The 12,506-nt window shown below is 37.7% G+C and overlaps 1 protein-coding gene across 8 annotated transcripts in view; it reads right to left on the reverse strand.

The window, feature by feature from the left end:
- Positions 1-12,506, reverse strand: part of Nrl (neural retina leucine zipper) — a 283,758-nt gene that overhangs the window by 145,842 nt on the left and 125,410 nt on the right. For 2 of the 8 annotated variants that reach the window (XR_011706571.1, XR_011706572.1), the window contains exons 5-6: positions 3,346-3,423; positions 2,159-2,294 (exon numbers count right to left, since the gene is read on the reverse strand). The exons of the other annotated variants lie outside the window; for them this stretch is intronic. The gene's annotated coding sequence lies outside the window, so the exon portion shown is untranslated. The remainder of the gene's footprint in view (positions 1-2,158; positions 2,295-3,345; positions 3,424-12,506) is intronic. 8 annotated transcript variants of the gene reach the window in all.

Below are 12,506 nucleotides of genomic sequence, written 5' to 3' on the forward strand. Positions count from 1 at the left end.
TTAACTCAGGCTTTGCAGTTTAGAAGCAGCTTAGAAACTTTACCCTTTCAGTACCTCATTTTAAAACCTGTTACAAAACAAAAAGAATTAAGACACTATAATATTGATCCACAGTCTTAGAAAGTTAAATATATACTTAGGATATCATCCAGCCATTCATCCTGTAGACATTTACCTAGGATATTCCTGAGGTCATATGTGGGAAGCTAGCTCAGAGCCGGAGTCTCTCAAAATCACCACATGTGCTGTGGACTACAGTATTATACCTTTTCTGATTCTCAAATATTCTAAATCTGTTATTTTCATTTGGACTCAAAGACATGGAAAATAGCTAGGGATATCCTGATCTGTACAACTCCACACACTTGTAGGAATGTTTATCCTCTTAAGCTTTTTTTTTTAAATTTTTTTCATTACAGATGGACACAATACCTTTATTTTACTTATTTATTTTTATGTGATGCTGAGGATCAAACCCAGTGCCTCACACATGCTAGTTAAGTGCTCTACCAAAGAGCTACAACCCCAGCCCTCTAAGAACAGTTTGTTCCCAGAAGACTCATTTAGTGAGTTATCATTACACCTAAATTCAACTAAAAAGAAAACTATTTGTTTTCATCAAAGCATATTGCCATAAATAAGCTGGTTAGAAAAATGGATGGAACTTGTAAATTATTATGTTAAGTAAAATAAGCCAGACTTGGAAAGACAAGTATCACATGTTTTCTCTCATGTGTGGAAGCTAGAGGGAGAAAAAGAGATCTCATGAAAGTAGAAGGGACACCAACCAGAAGGGTATGGCAAAAGGATTGGAGGGAGGAAGGAGGTACTGAAGATTGAAATGGATCAAATTATGTTATGGGCATGTATGAATATGCCACAATGAAACTCATAACTCTGTGTAACTAATGCGCAGTGAAATTTTTTTAGGAAAAATGGTTATGGATGTAGGAGTTCATGTTCTTCTAATATGACTTGGCTTAGAAGCAATGATTATTCTCAACTCATCATCAAGCAATTCATCATCCAATATGATCCTGGAGAGTTCTCTTGGTTTTTCTGCAAGTTTGCCTTTATTTTCATCAAAGACTAGAATCATCATATTTCAGGGTTGGAAATGTCATCTTCTTCAATTGTCATTTGGTATTTTAATTCCCTCCAAGACCCTACAGAGGTGACTTTCCATCCTATCTAAATAGCTCTAGTGTTGAGAAAGTCATTATTACTTATGGCAGTATATTTTGTCTATGGATATCTCCAGGTAGTTGAAATTTTCTTCTTAAATTGAGCTGAAAAAATGTCTCCTTACACTTGACCCTATTGGTTTTATAGAAGGAACACTATCGAGTAAGTCAATGCTTTCTTCCCTATTACAGTCTTTCAAACGATTACGGCCCTTTCATCCCCACCCATCCCATTTTGGTATCCTCTTTTCCTTGCTAAACATCCCCAGCTCTCTTTCTAAGCATCTTTGATCATCAGCTAAATAACATTTACTAGCATCCCTCCTCTCACCAGGAAGATATTGATTATACTGTAGCTAGAAGCACAAGAACATGAAACACATGAGCATTATCAAAATCTTCATTCAGTCCACACATTTTTTTTCTAAGCTCTTAGTTCATGCTTTATTTGTAGGATAAAACTGTTTCCAGATCTACCTAAATCTCCATTTGTTCTGAAAAGCATTCAAGCATCAACAGCAAACCTCAACTAACATAAACTGAAACTCAGAAGAGTGAAAAGATCCACGGGTCTCAGATTTTCTTGGCATTGGCATTCCTGAATACATTTGCATTTGGATGTACTTTGGAGCTGTGTTCCAGAAAAAAAGAACCCTTGGATCCTGAAGATTAAGAATAAGAGGAGGGGGAGGAGGAGATATGCCTCCCCTGCAAGCAGACATCACAATCATGCCACCCCCTACTCTTCACTGGAAGTTGCCCTCCAAATACTAATGTCAAACCCCCAAAGGGGTTAAGCCAAAGGTATCTTCTGTAGGATAGTGATTGATATGGCACTCTTGGCTGGTTTCCTTCCCTTCCTAGACTTACTTTCTATTAACCCTTTTATACCCTCCCATGGGAGCCATTCCTAATAAATCAGTTTCACACTAATCCTTGTCTCAAATGTGAATTGGGGAATCTAATTCACTCACCATTTCACCCATCAATGAGGTTCTTGATACCTGTCAGTGGTGTAGAATCCCATTCTGAAGCTCTGGATTGCTAGGGCTACTCCTGATACTATTTGTCCAGTTTGGTTCTCTTGGAAGCAGATCCTGAGATGAAGACCTGCGTGCAAGAATATGTAGCTTAGTTAGTAGTAGAGTGCTTGCCTAGTGTGCTCAAGACCCTGGGTTTGATCCCCAGCACAAAAATGAAAAATAAAAAATATCTGGCTGCAGATAGTTTATTTGATATGTGATCCCAGAAAGTAGAAATGAAGGGATGGGAAAGGTAACATATCATTAATGGAATACTTGCAGTGTCCTTGGTAGAGGCATTCAGCTGACTCAAAAATCAAGTTCACCAAAGATATGAGGATAGGAAATAAAAATTCTTTAAGTCAATCACTGGGAATTATAGTAAGGCCACTCCAACTTTTACCCACTGGTTCCTAGTTCTGTGTGCTATACTTATCAAGGTTACAATACTATATGATGGCCTCGTTTCACTGATTATCTTGAAGGATAGCATCTCAACCATGAATAGTGTCATCTGTAAGTTAGTCCATTATTCCAATGATTTATTAGGTTGGAAACTTTGGGGTGATGAGATTTATGATAAGACCAGTGAAGCTCATGATCATATGCTCTTGTCACACTCTTTTACGGTGAAGTGCTATGCTTAACCCAAAGAAATATTATGTGGATTCCTTGACAGTACATCTGACACTCTCGAATGTCTAGTCAAGCACTATAGGCCAGGAAGACAAACCCATACCCAAAATATGTCTTCATCTTAGGAATGATGGATTGCTACCCCCTTTTAAGTTCAAAGAGTTTTAGTACAATAACTTGCCATTACCCAGACTATTGACCACAAAGGGACTATGGGACCAGAGCTGCCTATCATAAACTGAGTACAATCAGACTCATTAAATCATGTGGATCTGCTGTGATCTGAGAATGGTTTATCCTCTCTGAAACCTATTTTGAAATTTGTCTGCTATTGTGGTGGTCCTGCAAGATGGGGAATTAAGAGGTGATTGGGTCATTAAGGGGGGGATTAATGCCCTTCTCAAGAGAGTAAGTTTCTTCTTGTGAGAGCTTGTTTAGTCAGCTCTGCCCCTTTGTGACCAATATACCACAACCTAGAGGAGGAAAAGTTTATTTTAGCTCACAGTTTCAGAGCTTCAGTCCATAGTCAGCCAACTCCATCTCTCTGGGCCCAAGGTGAGGTAGAACATCATGGCAGAAGGCTGTAGGAGATGAAAGCAGGCAGGACATTCATCCAGGAGCAGAGAGAAAGTTCCATTTGCCAGGGACAAAATACAAATCACAAGGGCACACCTCCACTTACCTACTTCCTCTGACCACACCCTACCTGCCTACAGTCACTACCCAGCATCATAATCCTTTCAGATTATTAATCCATCAAGTAGATTAATCCATTGATTAGGTTACAGTTCAACTAAAGTATAATAGAACTGTTGTCATATGGTCAGTTTACCTATTATGTTATGACCATTCCACACATACCCACTTACATTTCTGCCTTCTATCACAAGTCAAAGCAACAGGAGGCCTTAGCTTACACCATGCTCTTGGACTTCTCAACCTCCCAGATCCATGAGCTAAAATAAACTTTATCCCTTTAAAAATTATCCACTATCAGGTATGTTGTTATAGCAACAAAAAATAGACTAAAACAAGTTTCTTCTCACCAAGGGTTCCCTAGTATGGGATATATTAACTTCAAACCCTAAAAGCCTTACCAATTGTTTTTTTTTTTTCTCTCTCTCTCTTTCTTGGTGGTAGGAAATTGAAGATGCAATAACTTGTCTTTCCCTTTGAAGGAATATCTGAGTATACCTCAGACCACTGTATACTTTAAAACTCCCCTAATTTTTTTATTATTAGTGTATTGTCCACACTCTGACAAGCTTGTAAATGTCATGCTTAACATTTTCTGATCCACCAAGTCCAAATAAGTTAATGTCGATACAGCAGACAAGTGTGATTTTCTATGAAATGCCACAACAATTAAGTTTATTTTGGACCATATTCTGACAGACAGCAGGAGAGTTACCTTAGAGCAGACTTTATTCCTGTAAACAAAACTTTGCCTCTGCAAACTCAGAATAGACAAGATACTTCTGAGTCAGGTTTTGGCTATCAGTCTTGTTGTACTTTACCTTATAGTAATTTTGCCTACCTTTGCCTCTCACAGTAAAATGTCACCAACTGTATTCTCTTATTCTGGAATCCTATCATCCATATTGATATCAAGAAACCAAGTTTCAGAGCATTCTCCCCTCCATCAATTCTGGTTTACAAATTTTGTATATTGTACCTATCAAGGTTACAGCACCATATAATGGCCATTGGTTCAAAGTGTTATCCTTATTGTCAAGGTCAGAACCACAGACAGCTTCTCAGGGATGCCAGGACCCCTGTCACTAACATGTTTCTCATTGTTTTTGTACAGTAAGTATCTTCTAGGTTCTCCAGGGAAATTGCAGAATGCCCATTTCTCTGATTATTTTGATGATATCTTCAATACTCTGCCAAGACATTTATAGAATCTCTGCTTTACTTACTGTCAGCCATGATTGTTTCCAAGATTCAAGAAGCCATCTATGTAATATATTAGGACTCTCTCCCAGCGTCCATGCCTGGATATTGAATCCTTATATCCCAACAGTTCAACACCTTCAATATCCACTCCTGGCATGTTCCAGTTCCTGCCATTGTTGTTTATTAAGTAAGTACTATAATCTCTATTGTAGATAATTTTTTTTTATTCAGTTGGCTAGCATTTCCCCCAATTGGATCACGCTGAGACGTGGCCTAGTTACAGGCTGGAAGTCATGAGGTGTTCGGCAAACTTTGAGGAAAGCAAGTATCATCGTTCAAGGCATACACCTTTGTGAGGCTCTGCGTGATCTCCAGTCAGGCGGAAGCTGCTGTCTGCTACCAAAGTAGGAGAATGGCATAGGAGATGTGAGCCATGTTCTCAGACCCACAGAGTTCAGAGGAATCTTTGGGATTCAAAATTCTGGAGCACATTTACCCAGCTTTCCCCATGCCTGGTTTTAGAATCATACTCCTTCCCTGTCAGGATACAATTTCATTGTGAGAGATTTGCTAAGATTGCAAATTTGTTCTTCTCAAAAGATCTATTACTTTACAGTTAACTCCTATTTCTAGTTTCCACCATTATCTGCCCTCCAACTATAAGAGTTGAGGCTCTCTTTAAACATTGTCAAGGAGAACTTTTTTTGCCATGCCTTAAATTAGTATTTGGCTGACCTGAGCCTGTCATTTTCTTTCTTTCTTCAATACATTTGTAGCAACCATCAATAGTCAACTAATTCCATGGTAATTATAGTTTATATTTTCCCCATAACTCTCAAATACTGAAAAGGTCTCCCTTCCTTCCTTTCTTCCTTCCTTCTCTTTAGTCTTCCATAGTATTTGTTTATCAGTATTTACAGTTCTAGGCCTAGGCCACTGTGTGGTAATTTATAGGCACTTGGTAAATAGTAGAGGACGAAGGTGTTTGAAGTAAACATGCCTCCTTAGGTACCTTCCAATTCTATGTAAGCAAAAGCCCATCAAAGGCTAGTTGAGCCAAAGACAAGAGGAGACCATTTTAGCCCATATCTTGGTTCAACATGTCTCCTAGGCCTGAACTCACATGATTCTGTCTGTATTCCACTCAGTTCCTTGTACGAGGCAGAGAGAAGACTTCAGGTAACATGAACACACTGTGATCAGTTGAACAGCCTTGGCTCTAGCAACTCAGAAAATATTTTCTTTTACCAAGTAATTCATTACAGCAAGAAGGTACAACGATGGGCTCATGGCCACAGGGTTTGTAGATAATGTCATATTCCCCATCACCCAAAAGCACCCAGCCTGATAGAATGAGAAAATAATCTGTTGAAGAATCAAATATAGAACTGGTTGGTGGACAGCATTCTTTGAGATTGGGATGCTGGACTCCAGGTTGTAATATACACACCAAACCAGCAGTTGTATAGCATTTCATGCTATACTCCTACCAGCTGTAATATACAGGTCTGAGAATCAAAGGGTAAAAATAAGAATGGCCCCTACTCTCTCCTTCCATCTAGTAACCTATTTAAGAAACATATTGTTCTCATCCTTATGGCTCAAATAGATTAGTGGTCCTGTTTTCTGGAAAAGGGAGGAAATACTTCCTCCAGGGGATATGAGTTCCACTGAACCAGCAGTTGAAACTGCCACCTAGTTGCTTCAAGCTACTCATGCTAGTGAATCATTGGACAAGAAAGGGATTGCTGTTCTGCCTTAGATGATAGACCCTGATTAATGAGGAGGGGTCTTCACAGAAAAGGAGCTATAGAAAACTACATATTATATTTACATTGAAATGAAGACCTAGAAAAGAACAGTTTCTAGGGGACTGTGATCTAAACAGAGGTTCTAGTGCTCACATCATACTGAAAAATATGGGCATTTTAGACATCAGGGTAAAGAAAAACCTCAGGAATACATTTAAGACCCCCCCCCAAAAGCCATGCCTTCATTGTAGGGTTACTCTAGACCTGCCCAAAAGAAGTTTAACTCAAAACCTAAACAAGCTATTCTGCCACTAAATTATTTTCCAGAACAAAACTCAACATTGTTTAAAGGAAGACAACAAAATGCAGATGTTCATAACATAATACATATTATGTCCAACATACAATAAAAAAATTACTACTCATAGTTCCCAACATAACAATCAAAACTTACCAGAAGTGGGAAAATGTGATGCATACCAAAAAGAAAAAAGAAAAAGAGCCACATTTTACATAGATTTTGGAATTAACATAGAAGAACCTGAAAATTGATTGAAAGGAAATATACTCCCTTAAGGTGTAGAAAGGAAATGATGAACATAATTAATGAACACAGGAGAAATAGAATGAAACAGAGAAATGAAAACAATTAAAAAGAAATAAGTGGAAATTTACAGTTGAAAAATACAATGTTGGCCTGGGGATATAGCTCAGTTGGTAGAGTGTTTGCCTTGCATGCACATAGGCCATGGGTTCAATCCCCAGAAATATTTAAAAAAAAATACAATGTCTGAAATAAAAATTTCACAAGATGGACTTAATAGTACATTTCCTTCATTAAAAAAAATGAACATAAGAACATGTAAATAAAAATTATGCAAATTAAATAATAAAAATACAAATGTCTTATGTCAGTAAGGTTCTCTAAAGGAACAGAACCACAAATCAAAAATGTGTGTGTGTGTGTGTGTGTGTGTGTATATATATATATATATATATATATATACACACACACCCATAAACACACATATATATATACACACATATATATGTAATCATATATATATATATATATATATAAAAAGAGGATTTACTAGATTGCCTTATACAATCAGAAGCTGCATATTCCCACAGTGGCCATATGCAGGTTGGAGAGCTGGAGGAAAAAGTAGCTGCTCAGTCCAAGAAGCCGGAGTCTCAGAACAAGAGGGGGAACAATGATGCAGCCTCCATCTCAGATCAAAGGCCTGGAAACTCCCTAGGAAGTCACCAGTCCGAGTTCACTTTGGAAGAGTGAAGGAGCTGGAGTCTGACGTCCTCTAGTGATCACAGCAGCAATTGAAGCACCTGCTCAAGGAGAATCAAGCTTGCTTCTGCTTCCTCATTCTTCCACCTTTTTTGTTCTATCCAGGGCCCCCACCTATTGGACTGTGCTGCCAGCACTTAGAATGGTCTCCCCTCAGTTTGCTGTCCCACATGCCAATGGTTCCTAGAAACACCCTCATTTACACACCCAGAAGCCTCTTGATCTTAGGCGTCTATTAATCCAATCAAGTTAACAATTCAGATTAATCATTACATGTCTGAAACAAAATAAACATAGTCCCAGTGACTTATGGATCAAATCAGGTGATCTAGGTGAGCACAATTACATACGCCTGTAATTCTAGTTACTTGGGAGACTAAAGCAGGAGGATCACAAGTTCAAGGCCAGCCTCAGCAACTTGGGGAGACCCTGTCTCAAAATAAAATAAAATATATTTTTAAAAATGACTGGGAATATAGCTCAGTGGTAGAGTACCCCTGGGTTCAATATCTAGAAATGAAAGAAAAAAAATCAAGTGATCTAACCTATGTACACTTGGAGTCCTCAAGGAAAGAAGAGAGAGATAGAGGCAGAAAAAAATACTTGAAGAAATAACAACTAAAACCTCCTTCACATTTAATAAAAAATATTAACTCATATGTCCAATAATCTCAACAAGGCTAAAGTAGGATAGGTATAAACACACTTGGATACCCTATAGTTCAACTGATGTGAAAATCAAATATAAATAGAAAATCCTAAAAAAGGATTAAGGGGAAAAAGACATATGAAGGGCAGCAATTTTTAAAATATTGCTAATTTATCACAAAAAGTGCAACTCAAATTTGTGTTTCTGCTTAGGAGATGCAACACTGAGGGGAAAATAACTTTTCTGGAGACCGTCAGAGAGTTAGTTTCAGGCAGTCATGAAACCTGAACCAAGCTTTCCAATAAGAGATGGAACATCATCCTGGATCACCCAGCTGCTGCCCAGGATGGTGGCATGGCTACCATTCAAACAGGTAGGTAGAAATCAGCTAAAATTTAATAAGTGGCTAAAGGTCCAGTGTGGGCTACCATGTCAGTCTTCAATGCCCAGAGACCTTAGACTCAGGGCCTCTTTTTCATGAGCTTTGGATGGGAATCACAAGAAAAACTGAGAGAAGGTTAGAAAACAAGAGTGATTCCCTGTGGTGGCTAGGCTTGTGGGAGATGCTCAACAGTGGCTGGGAGAAAGGCCCCCAAACCCCTGTGACTCTTTGAAACTGTTCTCTTCTATGAAGCAGAAGCCTTATGCTGCTGGCAGAGAGGGAGAAAAATCTATTTCTTCCAAGACACAAGCAAAAACCTGTCACCATTAAGAAGAGCAATATAAGAAAATTTCTCCAGTCCTGAAAGAGGGGCAAAAAAAAACATTCTGGGTCAGGACTCTTTACTACCAAGCCAAAAAAAAAAAAAAAAAAAAAAAAAAAAAAATATATATATATATATATATATATATATATATATATATATATATTATCATATCAGTGGGGGAGACTCAAACCCAGCACCAACCTCAGATCTGAGTTTGGTTGCTTCTGGGAAGAAGAACAGCAATGTAGAGCAACCCCAACCCCTAGACCCAGGTACTCAGGCCCAAGCCTGAAGCTAGACCAGAAACCAGTCTCCGTACCCCTACCACAAGCCAAGAACAAAATAACAAACTATAATAGTCTGATACTCAGGAAGGGGAAAGAGTGTTGAAAGAAAAAAAATCATTTGTATAAGCAAATAGGAATGGCTAAATACTGAAGGTGAGATGAGGGAAATCCTCTGTCCCATCCCTAACCTTAAGCAGAAGGTAATAGTAACACAGTATTAGACGAACTTAATTAGAGAACAGAAAATAAAGAAAACAGCAACAAAACTCAACCGCTTCAATTTCTGACTATAATGACACGACCTTCCTCATCAATTGCCTGAAAAAAGAAGCATACCCTTTTATATACATGAATACTACTTACCTCAATGTGTGCATTTACAACCATGTTCACTATTTATTTAATCAAAATTATTAGACATACAAATATCAATTAAAACAACTTCTGCAAGGAGATAAATAAATCAACAGAACAAGACTCAGAGATGATCGAGAAGTTGGAACTATTAGGTGAGGAATACCCAAATGTCTTTCAATAATAGAAAGGATAAATTATTGTACAGACATACAATGAAATAAATATGTATTAGTTTTCAACTGTATACAATAATCATCCAAAAATGTAGTAACTTAAAAATAAGTTATTTAGCTCACAATTCTGTGGATCTGAAATTCAAGCTGAGCTCAGCTGAGATGTTCCGGTCTCCACGGAGCTGCCTTGCCCATTTGATCAGCTGTGAGTGAGCCTCGCTAGTCTTGGCTAGACTCGTTCACATCCCTGAGTCCCAGGCTGGCTCCATATCTGAACTATTGAGAATTGCTCTACTATAAACATGAGTGTACACATATATTACAGTGTACTGACTTAATTCTTTCAGATAAATACTGAGAAGTGGTATAGCTGGGTCACATGGTGGCTGCATTCCTAGTGGCTGACTTACTTCACTCAGCATTATTATGAGAGTCCGTGTTGGTGCATATAGTAGCAAGTTATGGGTTTCCAGTTCTAGAATAGTTTTCAGTGGTAGATTAAAGAAATGCCTAAAATGCCTTGCTTAATGGAACATTAGCTCTCCTTCCACCAAGAGATACAGTGTAGCTCCTTTTCTGGAATCTGGACTGGCATTGTGGCTTTCATTGATCAATAGAATGTAACAAAAGCGACCATGTGCCAGTTCTAAGTCTAGGCTTCAGGGGCCTGTGTGCCCCTGACTTTGCCATGTGAACAAGCCTGGACTGGACTGCTGGAAAACCATACATGTGGACCAGAGCTGAGTAAGCTTTGTTGTCTGAGCCGAGGACTCTGTTGCCAACAGGTGAATGGATAAAGTCAATATGGTATATATACAATGGAGTTTTATGCAGCATAAAGAAAATATGAAACTATGCCATTTGCAAGAAAATGGAACTGGAGAAGATCATGCTAAGTGAAATAAGCCAGATTCAGGAAGTCAAATTCTCAATTTTCTCTTGTATGTGGAAGCTAGAGAGAAAAAAAGCATTTATAAAGGAAGGGAGATCTGTTAAGGAGCAGGTGAAGGGGGAGAGAAGGGAAAGGGAGGCAGTAAGCAATGAAACCTACCAAATTATATGTGCATGTAGGAATATACCACAATGAACCCCACTATTTTGTGTAATTATATTGCAAAAAAAAATTTTTAAATAAGTCAGGCAAAAAAAGAATGTATACTATACAATTCTTTTTATATAAAGTTCAAAATCAGGCAGAACTAAAATATAAGATTTATAGATACATGCTTAATAAAGTCTTCTTAAATAGGGAATTAGTTATCTTAAATGTCAAGATGTAGTGGTTTGGGGAGGATGATTACTTTAAGGATAATGGAAAGGCATTATGATTGGGAAGCCTCACATGAGCTTCTGGGCCATCAGCTGTGTTTCGTAACCTGAGTGGTGTGATGAGGTGATCATTTTAAATCATTAAGTGGTAGTTTTACATTTTATGCATTTTTCTTTGTGTTATATCTTATGATAAAATTAAATATTGTATGATATTGGCACAAGAACAAAAAAATGGACAAATGGAATAGAACTAAGATACAATTTATATCCATACATGAGACTTTGATATACAGTAAATGTTGCGTCATAATTCAAGGACAAAAGAACACATGATTTAGAAAATGTGCTGGAAAACTGTCTCATTAGAGGTTAAAAAAAAATTAAACTGGATCCCTACTACCAGAGCATACAAGGAGAACTCCAGAAAGATTAAAAAACTCAAGATAAAAGGTTATAAGTTAACACCATTTGACTCAGCTATCCCACTCCTCAGTATGTAGCCAAAGGATTTTAAATCAGCATACTACCGTGATGTAGCCACATCAGTGTTTATAGCTAATCTATGGAACCAACCTAGGTTCTCACCAACAGATGAATGGATAAAGAAAATGTCACACACACACACACACACACACACAATGTAGTATTACTTAGCCATTAAGAATAATGATTTTATGACATTTGCCAGTAAATGGATGGACCTATAGACTATCATGCTAAGTAAAATAAGCCAATCCCAAAAAACCAACAGTCAAATGATTTTGCTGATATGTGAAAGCTAACTCCCAACAAGGTGAGGGGGGAAGAATAGAAATTCAGCAGATTAGACAAAGGGAATGAAGGGAAGGGATGGAAATAGGAAAAAGAGAGACAGCGTAATGAATATGACATAATTTTCTTATGTTCATATATAAATACACCACAGTGAATCCCACCATCAGGTACATCCCCAAGACTGGGGTCCTAATTGGAATAAGATATATTCCATGTTTGTCTAATTATATCAAAATGGACTCCACTGTTATGTATAACTAAAAAGAACAAATAAAAAAAATAAGTTAATGGTAAATATGTGGGTTAATATCTTCCTGACATCATGAGGCAAGGTAGGAATTATAAAGAACAATAAAAGAACAAGTCATAAGGTCAAAGCTGATTGCATAAAATTAAGAAAATCTGTTCAATGAAGGACATCATTATCAAAATTTTTAAAGAGCAGATAACAAATTGTTGTGATGGTGAAGAACTAAAGGAAATCCAGAC

The sequence above is a fragment of the Marmota flaviventris genome, chromosome 2 (assembly GCF_047511675.1).
Source record: "Marmota flaviventris isolate mMarFla1 chromosome 2, mMarFla1.hap1, whole genome shotgun sequence".
Classification (NCBI taxonomy): domain Eukaryota; kingdom Metazoa; phylum Chordata; class Mammalia; order Rodentia; family Sciuridae; genus Marmota; species Marmota flaviventris.